Source organism: Gossypium hirsutum, chromosome A04 (genome assembly GCF_007990345.1).
Source record: "Gossypium hirsutum isolate 1008001.06 chromosome A04, Gossypium_hirsutum_v2.1, whole genome shotgun sequence".
Taxonomy (NCBI): Eukaryota; Viridiplantae; Streptophyta; class Magnoliopsida; order Malvales; family Malvaceae; genus Gossypium; species Gossypium hirsutum.
This window is the reverse complement of record NC_053427.1, coordinates 28,015,832-28,025,829: the sequence shown is the minus strand read 5'-3', so window position 1 is coordinate 28,025,829 and position 9,998 is coordinate 28,015,832.

Sequence of the window (9,998 nt, the reverse complement as noted above, 5' to 3'; positions counted from 1 at the left end):
GATCAATTCGAGCGATATAGTACTGAGAATGTTGAGATGTTGCATCCTCGAGTTCAGTAGTTCATGGGAACGGTATTTACCTTGATTGAATTCGCTTACAACAATAGTTTTCAATCAAGTATTAAGATGGCACCTTACGAGGCTTTGTACGGTCGTAAATGCCGTACACCATTGTTTTGGACAGAGCTCGGTGAAAGTAAAATTTTCGGAGTTGATTTGATTAAAGATGCCGAACAGAAAGTAAAGGTAATCCGTGAAAGTCTGAAGGCAGCCACAGATCGTCAGAAATCGTATGCGGATTTGAAACGAAAAGACATTGAATATCAGGTGGGAGATAAAGTGTTTCTTAAAGTTTCGCCTTGGAAAAAGGTACTCAGATTTGGCCGTAAGGGCAAGTTGAGTCCGAGATTCATTGGGCCGTACGAAATCTCTGAACGAGTTGGTCCAGTTGCGTATCGATTGATTTTGCCCCCTGAACTTGAAAAGATTCACGACGTCTTTCATGTTTCGATGCTTCGACGCTATAGATCTGATCCATCGCACATAATTAGCCCATCAGAGGTTGAAATTCAAGTCGATATGAGTTATGAAGAAGAATCGATGCGTATCCTAGCTCGTGAAGTGAAGGAGTTGCGAAACAAAAGGGTTCCGTTAGTAAAGGTGTTATGGCTCAAACACGGGATCGAGGAAGCTACTTGGGAAACCGAGAGCTCGATGAAAGAACGATACCCAAACCTATTTACCGGTAAGATTTTCGGGGGCGAAAATTTCTTAAGTGGGGGAGAGTTGTGACAGCCCTAAAGTGACCCTAGTAGTAAAGCGGTTTCGGGACCGCTAAACCGAGTCACCAAATTGTTTGAATATGATATTTATTGTCTAAAATAAATGTGTGAAAATTTTAAGCTTCTATTTAGTAAGTTGCATGTGAATTTAGTCAATAGGACTTATGTGTGACATTTTTAAAATGTGATAGATCAAAACATAAGGACCTATTAGTGCATGTTGAAAAAGGGGGGACTTGCATGTCAATTTTCCCCCCCATCTAGTAGTGGCCGGCCATGACATTAGGATGGACAAAGGGTGATGGGCAAAACATGTCATAGACATGTTGTGTTGGTGCATCATGGGAGGAAACAATAAAATAATGAGCATGGTAATTAAATAATGAAAGGGAGGAGTGATGAAAAAAAAATGGTCTCATCCATGCCCCCCCTTTGCCGTGAATGGAAGAAAGAAAACAAAGAAAAAAAATGTGTGTTCATCTTTGAACATCCTTGACCGAAATTCAAAAGGAAAGAAATGAGGAAATGTTGAAGAGGTTCGGCCATGCATGTAACTAGGCTAAGGTATGTTTGAGGTTGCTCCATGAGATTCATGTATATTTTAGTAGTTAGCTTGAGTTCTAACTAGCCCATGGTTCAAATCTTTACTATGTCATGGAGATGATATTCGGCTAAGGTGGATTTGTGTTGATATCATTTGCATGCTAAAAGTGAAGCTTTGTAATGGTGCATGTGATGGTGGATTGATGATTCTTGAATCTTCTTTTTAGCATTTTTGAGTGAGACATTAAGTTCTTTGTTTAACCATGACCAAAAATTGAAATGGTATGGTGTTGTGATGCATTCGGCCATGGTAGGAAGTAGAAGGGAAAAATATGGTTGTTGTTAGATGAAGTAGAGTCTAACGAATGAGCACATATGTGCATTAGTTGCTAGATGGAGAAGAATCAGCTAGCAAGTTGTGTGCTAAGGCCGAATATAATTTTTGTATATTAATGAGTAATGCATGTGTTAAATTGATGGAAAGGGAGAGGATGCTTTACTAGTGTATATATGTGTGTATTAGCCAAGTTTTGAACTTGAAACAAAATGGTGTTTAGTCAATACAAGTGACCATACTAGAATGTATTAAGTGTTGCAATCGGCCCCAACATAGACATGTATGTTCGGCCACATGAATAAGTACATAAGTTATGTGTATGTTCGGCCATAGGTAGCCTATTGATGGCTTCAGCTTGACTTAGAAAATTCGGCTAAGGGGAAATATTAGCTAGTATGTTGAATTCGGTTCGTGATTTCGTACATATGTGACTCTAATGTCTAATGTATATATGGGCTAAGTACCTTGAGCTTCTCTTTTGATGTTCGAATGAATTGTATTAAATTGCTTGATGTGATTAAAAATGCGTATGACCATTGTGTATTTGAGCTAAAAGGTGGCCATATGACCTATCAAACTCCTTGTCATATTCGGCCATAAGCTAGCAAAATGAGACTTTAATGAGTTAAATTTGTTTGAATTAGCTCAAGAGCTTAGAGGACCACAGTTGGATAAGGGAAAGGAAAAAGTGATCGAATAGCCGTCGAAATCGCTCGACCACATCCGAGGTAAGTTCTTGAGTAATAGAGCTTTAATTATGATTTGATTAGATCATGTTTTAAGCAAATCAAAATCATGCTCTTTGTGTGTGGCTATTGAGCCGAAATTGCAAGAGTGATAAGTGTCTTGTGTTTGAGTTTTGCTAATGAAAATGAAATCCGAATGTGTCATGATTTATTGTTAAATGTGCATGGTTATTCGAATGATGTCCGGGCTAAGTCCCGAAGGCTTTGTGCTAAGTGACCATATCCGGACTAAGATCCGAAGGCATTTGTGAGAGTTACTAATTCCGGGCTAAGCCCGAAGGCATTGGTGCGAGTTACTAAATCCGGGTTAAGTCCCGAAGGCATTTGTGCGAGTTACAATAACCGGGCTATGTCCCGAAGGCATTTGAACGAGTAGCTATATCCGGTTAAATTCTGAAGGTACGTGATTCGGGAATGAACGATCTTGCTGTAAAAATTTCAATTAATACGCTTGTAACATCCCAGCATTGAGGTATGTTTCGTATGTGCTTTGAATTAGTTGAGCCCTTACAAATAAGTATTCGCTCAGTTGATAAATGAGCTACCGGCCTTTGGCTAAGTTGATCTTTTGTGTATGAACATAAGGGTTGGTAATGTGAAGTAAGTATGATATTGAAAATTTGTGCATATGAAATTATCCGTTTAGCTACATGAATGCTATACTTTGGTTGTGTCTAAACTCTTTGCTCAAAACTTACTAAGCATTTAATGCTTACTCCATTTCTTTGATTCTCTGTTTTATAGATTTTGGTTCTCCAGCTATCGGACTCGGGATTTTGAAGTCGAAGTCGCCCACACTATCAAAGCCCTTTTGGTACACTTTTGGTTGAACTCTGAAAATGGCATGTATAGGACTACCATTTTGTTGTTGGTCATGTACCCTTCGGTTTTGTGTAAATTTGGATAGCCATGCGAAAATGGCTTAAATATACTTTGATCATAGCATTATAATCGTTTTGCATGTTGTCCTTCGAGAGGTATGGAAATGTTGGTAACGGTTAGCCATGGGAAGGGTTATTCTTGATCACCTTTGGAATATGTATGACAAACTCTAGTTGATCCATGGAGGATCATGAAATAGGTAAAGTTTGCCTTAAAAACAGATGATGGCAGCAGCAGTGATGTGGATGTGAAAAATCACTAAAAATAGTAGGAATGGAATTAAATAGTGAATAAATTATGTAAACGAACCTTGATGAATCTATTTTCATAGGAAAGTAACGAAACGATCATATGGACAGTATGTTAAGAGATATTCAGGTTCTCGTGAGACAGGGCCAGAACTGTTTCTGGATTCCCTGTTCCGACTTTGTAAATTCATTATAAATTAACCAGAGATAATTAGAAGTCATGCCATATATGCATAGATTCCCTTTTGAGTCTAGTTTCTATAGAAACAAACGACATCAGTATTGAAGCCCTGTACAGGGAGATATCCAAGTCGTAATGCGCAAAGGTCAGTGTAGTCGATCCCTGTAACATGGGAGACTTTGACTAATAAACTGTACTAATTGGCCCGACCAAAAATTCTAGAAAAAAATATGTAGATGGGAATATGAGTCTAGTTTCAGGGAAAAATTACAAAACTGATTTTAAAGTTGTGAAACTAAAGATATGATTTTTAAGGTGACAGTGACGCAGTTAGCCAACTGCCTGGAAATTTTTAAAATGGACTGCGATAGTAAGCGAATTTAGTCTGTGAACCCCTCGTGTCCGACTCCGGCAACGGTCTCGGGTACGGGGTGTTATAGAGTACTCAATCTCCTTACGCTTCAAATCTACATACGATTTTTGCCTATCAGATGCTTCTTTCAAACGGTCCCTAATTATTCTGACCTTAGCCTCAGTATCAGCCACCAATTCCGGTCCAAGAACTTGTCGCTCCCCTAGCTCCGTCCAACAACTAGGTGTACGACACCTTCGACCATACAGTGCTTCATACGGTTCCATTCAAATACTCGCCTGATAACTATTATTGTACGCAAATTCTGCCAACGGTAAGTAGTCCTCCCAACTACCTCGAAAGTCAGTTATGAATCCCCTTAACATGTCCTCCAGAATCTGAATGACCCTTTCCGACTGACCATCAGTTTGGGGATGGAAAACCGTACTGAAGTTCAACCACGTCCCCAATGCCTCATGCAACTTTTACCAAAACCGAGATGTGAATCTGGGATCCCGGTCAAAGATAATCGAAACTGGGACTCCATGAAGTTGCACAATCTCTGCCACATACAGTTTGGCTAATTTTTGAAGCGAAAAGTCGGTACGTACTGATATGAAATGGGCCGATTTGGTCAACCTATCCACAATCACCCATACCGAGTATTTCTTCGATGGTGTCAACGGCAACCCACTCACAAAGTCCATGGTTACCCTCTCCCACTTCCAAAGTGGTATCTTTACCGGCTGCAACAGTCCAGAAGGTAATTGATGCTCAGCTTTCACTTGTTGGCACGTCAAACATTTTCCTACAAACTTCGTCACTTCTCGCTTAAGTCCAGGCCACCAGTACAATTCCTGCAAGTCGTGATACAACTTATTCCCTTCAGGATGCATGGCACATAGTCCCCCATGAGCTTCCTTCAATATTGTTTGCCTCAAGTCAGAGTCCTTCGGAACACAAATTCTTCCTCGGAAACACAGAACTCCATCACCATTTAAACCGAACTCAGAAGTTTTCCCTTCTTTAACTTGTTGAAAACGAGCGACCAAAGACTCATCTTCCAACTGCTTTTCCTTAATCTAGTCCACCCAGGTTGGCCTTACTTGCAATTCAGCCAACAAACTACCATCAGCATACAAACTCAAACGAGCAAACATTGCTCTCAGATCAGATATGGTTCTACGACTCAAAGCATCGGCTACCACATTAGCCTTTCCTAGGTGATACTCGATTGAACAGTCATAATCTTGAAGCAACTCAATCTATCTCCTTTGCCTAAGGTTCAGCTCCTTCTGAGTCAACAAATACTTAAGACTCTTATGGTCTGTGTATATAATGCACCTCTCTCCGTACGGGTAATGTCTCCAAATCTTAAGTGCAAAAACCACTGCTGCTAATTCCAAATCATGAGTAGGATAGTTCCCCTCGTGAGGCTTAAGCTGCCGTGACGCATATGCAACCACCTTACCCTCCTGCATTAACACGCAGCCCAAACCTACATGTGATGCGTCACTGTACACAGTAAAATCCTTCCCAGACTCCGGCTGAATTAACACAGGTGCTTCAGTCAAAACTTTCTTCAACTTTTCAAAAGCTTCCTGCTGGGTCTCAGTCCATACAAATGGTACCCCTTTCCTTATGAGTTTAGTCAGAGGTGCAGCCAACACCGAAAAACCTTCCACAAACCTTCTGTAGTATCCTGCCAATCCTAGGAAAGTTCGTATCTCCGATACTAACCTAGGCGGCTTGCACTCCAAAACTGCTTCAATTTTTCAAGGATCCACCTTAATCCCCTCAGCAGAGACCACATGTCTTAAGAAAGTTACCTCCCTCAACCAGAATTCACACTTGCTGAACTTTGCATAAAGTTCATTCTCCCTTAACACTTGTAGCACTATACGGAGATGCTCATCATGCTTTGCTTCCGTTTCAGAATATACCAGAATATCGTCAATAAAGACGACTAAGAATTGATCCAGAAATGGTTGAAACACCCGATTCATCAGATCCATAAATGCCGCAGGAGTGTTCGTCAGCCCAAATGGCATAACCAAAAATTCATAATGACCATACCGAGTCCTGAATGCCGTCTTATGGATATCCGTCTCCTTGACCCTTAACTGATGATATCCAGATCTAAGGTCGATCTTAGAAAATACAAAAGCCCCCTTAAGCTGGTCAAACAGATCGTCAATCCTTGGCAGTGGATACTTATTCTTAATGGTCAGTTTGTTCAACTGGCGATAGTCAATGCACATCCGTATTGTACCATCCTTCTTCTTCACAAATAACACCGGTGCTCCCCATGGAGACACGCTTGGCCTAATAAAGCCCCTATCCAACAACTCTTGAATTTGTTCCTTTAGCTCCACCAACTCCTTCGGTGCCATCCTATACGGTGCGATAGACACTGGCGCAGTTCCAGGCAACAAGTCGATTCTAAACTCCACTTCTCGGTTTGGAGGTAATCCCGGAAGCTCTTCCGGAAAAACATCTTGAAACTCTTTTACGGTCCTGACCTTATCCACTGTCAATCCCTTCTCTTCCGACTGGCTTACGAATGCCAAATAGGCCTTACAACCTTTTCAAATCCACTTTTCGGCCCTCAATGTCGACACCACATTAGACAAATAATCCCTTCGCTCACCTATCATCATAACCTCCTCACCCTCCGTGGTCCTTAACACCATTCGTTTTGTAGCACAATCCAAAGTCGCCCTATGCTTAACAAGCCAGTCCATTCCCAGAATGAGGTCAAACTTTCCAAACGGCAACTCTATTAGATCTCCAGGAAATATCCTACCTTGAGTTTCTAGGGGTACATCCTATACAGTTTGTCTACCCTAATCGAGGGGCCCAAAGGACTTAACACAGAGACCCCACTCACTATCTTTTCAGAATGCCCTCCCAATGACCCAGATATGGCACATACAACATAGGAATGAGTAGATCCAATATCCACCAAAGCAGTATACGACATGCTAAAAACCAAAAACGTACCAGTTATGACGTCAGGTGCGTCGCCCTCCTCTCGACGATGAGCCGCATACACCAACACTGGCTGTCGAGCCTCAGCATTTCCGGCACCCCTGCCAAGTGCCCCTCGACCTCGACCATTTCTATTTCCATTTCTGCCTCTACCTTGTCCACGTCCTCTCGGTGGTTGTGGTCCACCTCTCACGGGTTGAACAACCCTCTGTACAGCAACCTGAGCCTAATCAGCTCTCTGTGGGCGGTCCTTAACTCTATGCTCCATAGATCCGCATCGGAAACAAGCACCGGAACGTTTCCTACACTCACCCAAATGTACCTTTCCATAGTCTCCACAAATTGGCGGTCTAACCATATTCACCGGAGCTACTCGAACTGGCTCCTCCACTCTCGCCCTTTTGACATTCTTATTTGCTCCACCTGAAGGTCCAAAATCCCTCTGGAAACGGTTTCGATCTTTCTCATGGTTCTGCCTCTCAGTACGCTTTACCTCCTCAGCTATCTTATCTTTTTCCACCAGAACCGCGAAATCCCGCTCCCTCTGCGGAGCAATCAGCACCTTAAGGTCATCTCTGAGTCCATCCTCAAAGCGAACGCTACGCTCATACTCCGTAGCGACTATCCCTACAGCATACCGGCTCAGCCTCAGAAACTCAGCCTCATACTCAGCAATAGTTTTACATCCTTGGACCAGATTCAGGAATTCCTTCTTGCGGGCATCCACATAACTTGCCCCGACGTACTTTCCTTTAAAGGCTGTCTTAAACAGCTCCCAAGTAACCCTATCAGCTGGGGTTCCATCCCTCACGGTGAGCCACCACTGATAAGCCTCATCTCGTAGCAGCAATACGGCCCCCTTCAGCTTCTGCTCCACCGAGCAGTCCAAGTTATCCATAATTTATTCTGTGGCCTCCAACCAATATTCTGCCACATTTGGGGCTACACCAGATACGCCCCTAAAGATCTCCGCTCCGTTAGCTCGGAGCCGTTCAGAAATCGATCCTCGAATTCTGTTGCCCGAACTTGCCCCGGTATTGCTGATGGTATTGGTGCATCTGCCGCCAGCATATGTCCCGAAGATGAAGATACCGCTCGAGCCCTTCCTCGGCCACGTCCACGGCCTCTTCCACGAGTGGCTCTTGTACTCATATCGTATTATCTGATTATGAATTTTATGCATTAATATCATTCCAATGTTTATTATAGATGTTTTATGATTCAGACAGCAATTCAGAGTTGGTTTTCGCAGAATCGATGTCTAGCTACAGTTTCAGTCTTTTAGCAAGCTTTTCTAGGATTTCAGTAGCATCCTATCTATAGTATTCTAGTAAAGTTTCAATACAGATAGATAATTCAAAATATATTCAGAAAAATTCAGAATACTGACAAGCTTGGGCCGGAGATTCAGAATGCCACCTTTAGAAGTCCAGATTTTAAAAACAGAATTTTTTTTTGAAATATTTGTTTTTGTAAACCCATTCCATAGCCGAGTTGTTGCAACTTGGCTCTGATACCACAAAATATAACACCCCAAACCCGGCCTAGACGTTATGACCGGATCCGACGTGCCACATCAAAACATTAAAACATTTTTTCATTCTAAGTCTAGGAAAACGTACTTGATGTTCAAAGGATTAATTCATTGAGGGTTAAAGTGAATGGAAGCTGCACACCAGGTAGGAAACTGAAAAAAGGAGGTGAGTCCATCGGACTGCTTAAGTACCAAGCTCTTTCGGATCCAATCCTAGACATGCACACCGCCATTGCCACACTCTAACATCGCGTATATTTTTAGGTTACCATTGAAATTATGTCTATTTTAGAATAAAACGTATTTAAGTTTGTAAAACGTTATCATAGCAGAAGCCTTGTTTGTAATCGTGTTACTTCAAAATCAGTTTATGTTTTTGGAAAACGAACCCTAGATCTAGCCCATTTTGATAGTTAATATAATTTAAGGTCATCATGATAAGTTATAAATTGAAACCCAATTAAAAATAATCATAAGCGGCCTTATTACATAACAAAACCCAAATCATAAAAGTAAAGAAAATTGAAGTCCAAATCACCAGAAGAAATCCATATTGCAGAACGAGTGGCCACTCCAAATCCTTCGCAGCTCCAAGCCCACTATGGCTGGGGATTACCTGCATGGATGAAAATAGGGGATGAGTTTGGGGAAACTCAGTGTGTAAAATTAACCCAACCATAGACCATATCAGCTCAAACCACAGAAACAGAATAAATTAGCCTTAGCCCAGAACAGAATACAGAATTAAGCCCATAGGCCCATAACAGATCTGATTAGATATTTCATGTATATGCAAAACCCAACACATAACCAACACATACACCCCCTTACCAACCAGTCACCATGTGGGGAGACTACTCGACCCACCCAACCGCTACACGCCACAGAATTATGCAGCATGGCTGCCAGAACAGATAATGTGACAGAGTCACCAGATACAGATAATCGTGGCAGAGCCACCAGAATAGAAATATGTGGCAGAGCGACCAGATCAAATAATTGTGGCATAGCCACCAGGACGCTTCCCCCAAAAATATTACCCATGTTTCTATGCAACAAATATTCATTCATGGCATACATCATACAGATTTAAATCAACATGCTTTTCAGACAAAATTAACCCTAGGGGCATATTGGTCATTTACACCTAGGGGTATCATGGTAATTTTCCATACATAAGGGTATTGTAGTGATTTAGCTACTTTTAGGGTTTTCATGCATATCCTATACATTTACGTACTATCAGAATACTTACTGTACATACTTACCAAATTGAGCCCGTTGGCCCATGAACCTGATTTTTGGCCCATTAAGCCCACATTATCAAAATGTACGAAATCGCACGTACTATTGTTTATTACCTTCAGAATACCAAACATGCAAACCCAACTATCTTACGAGC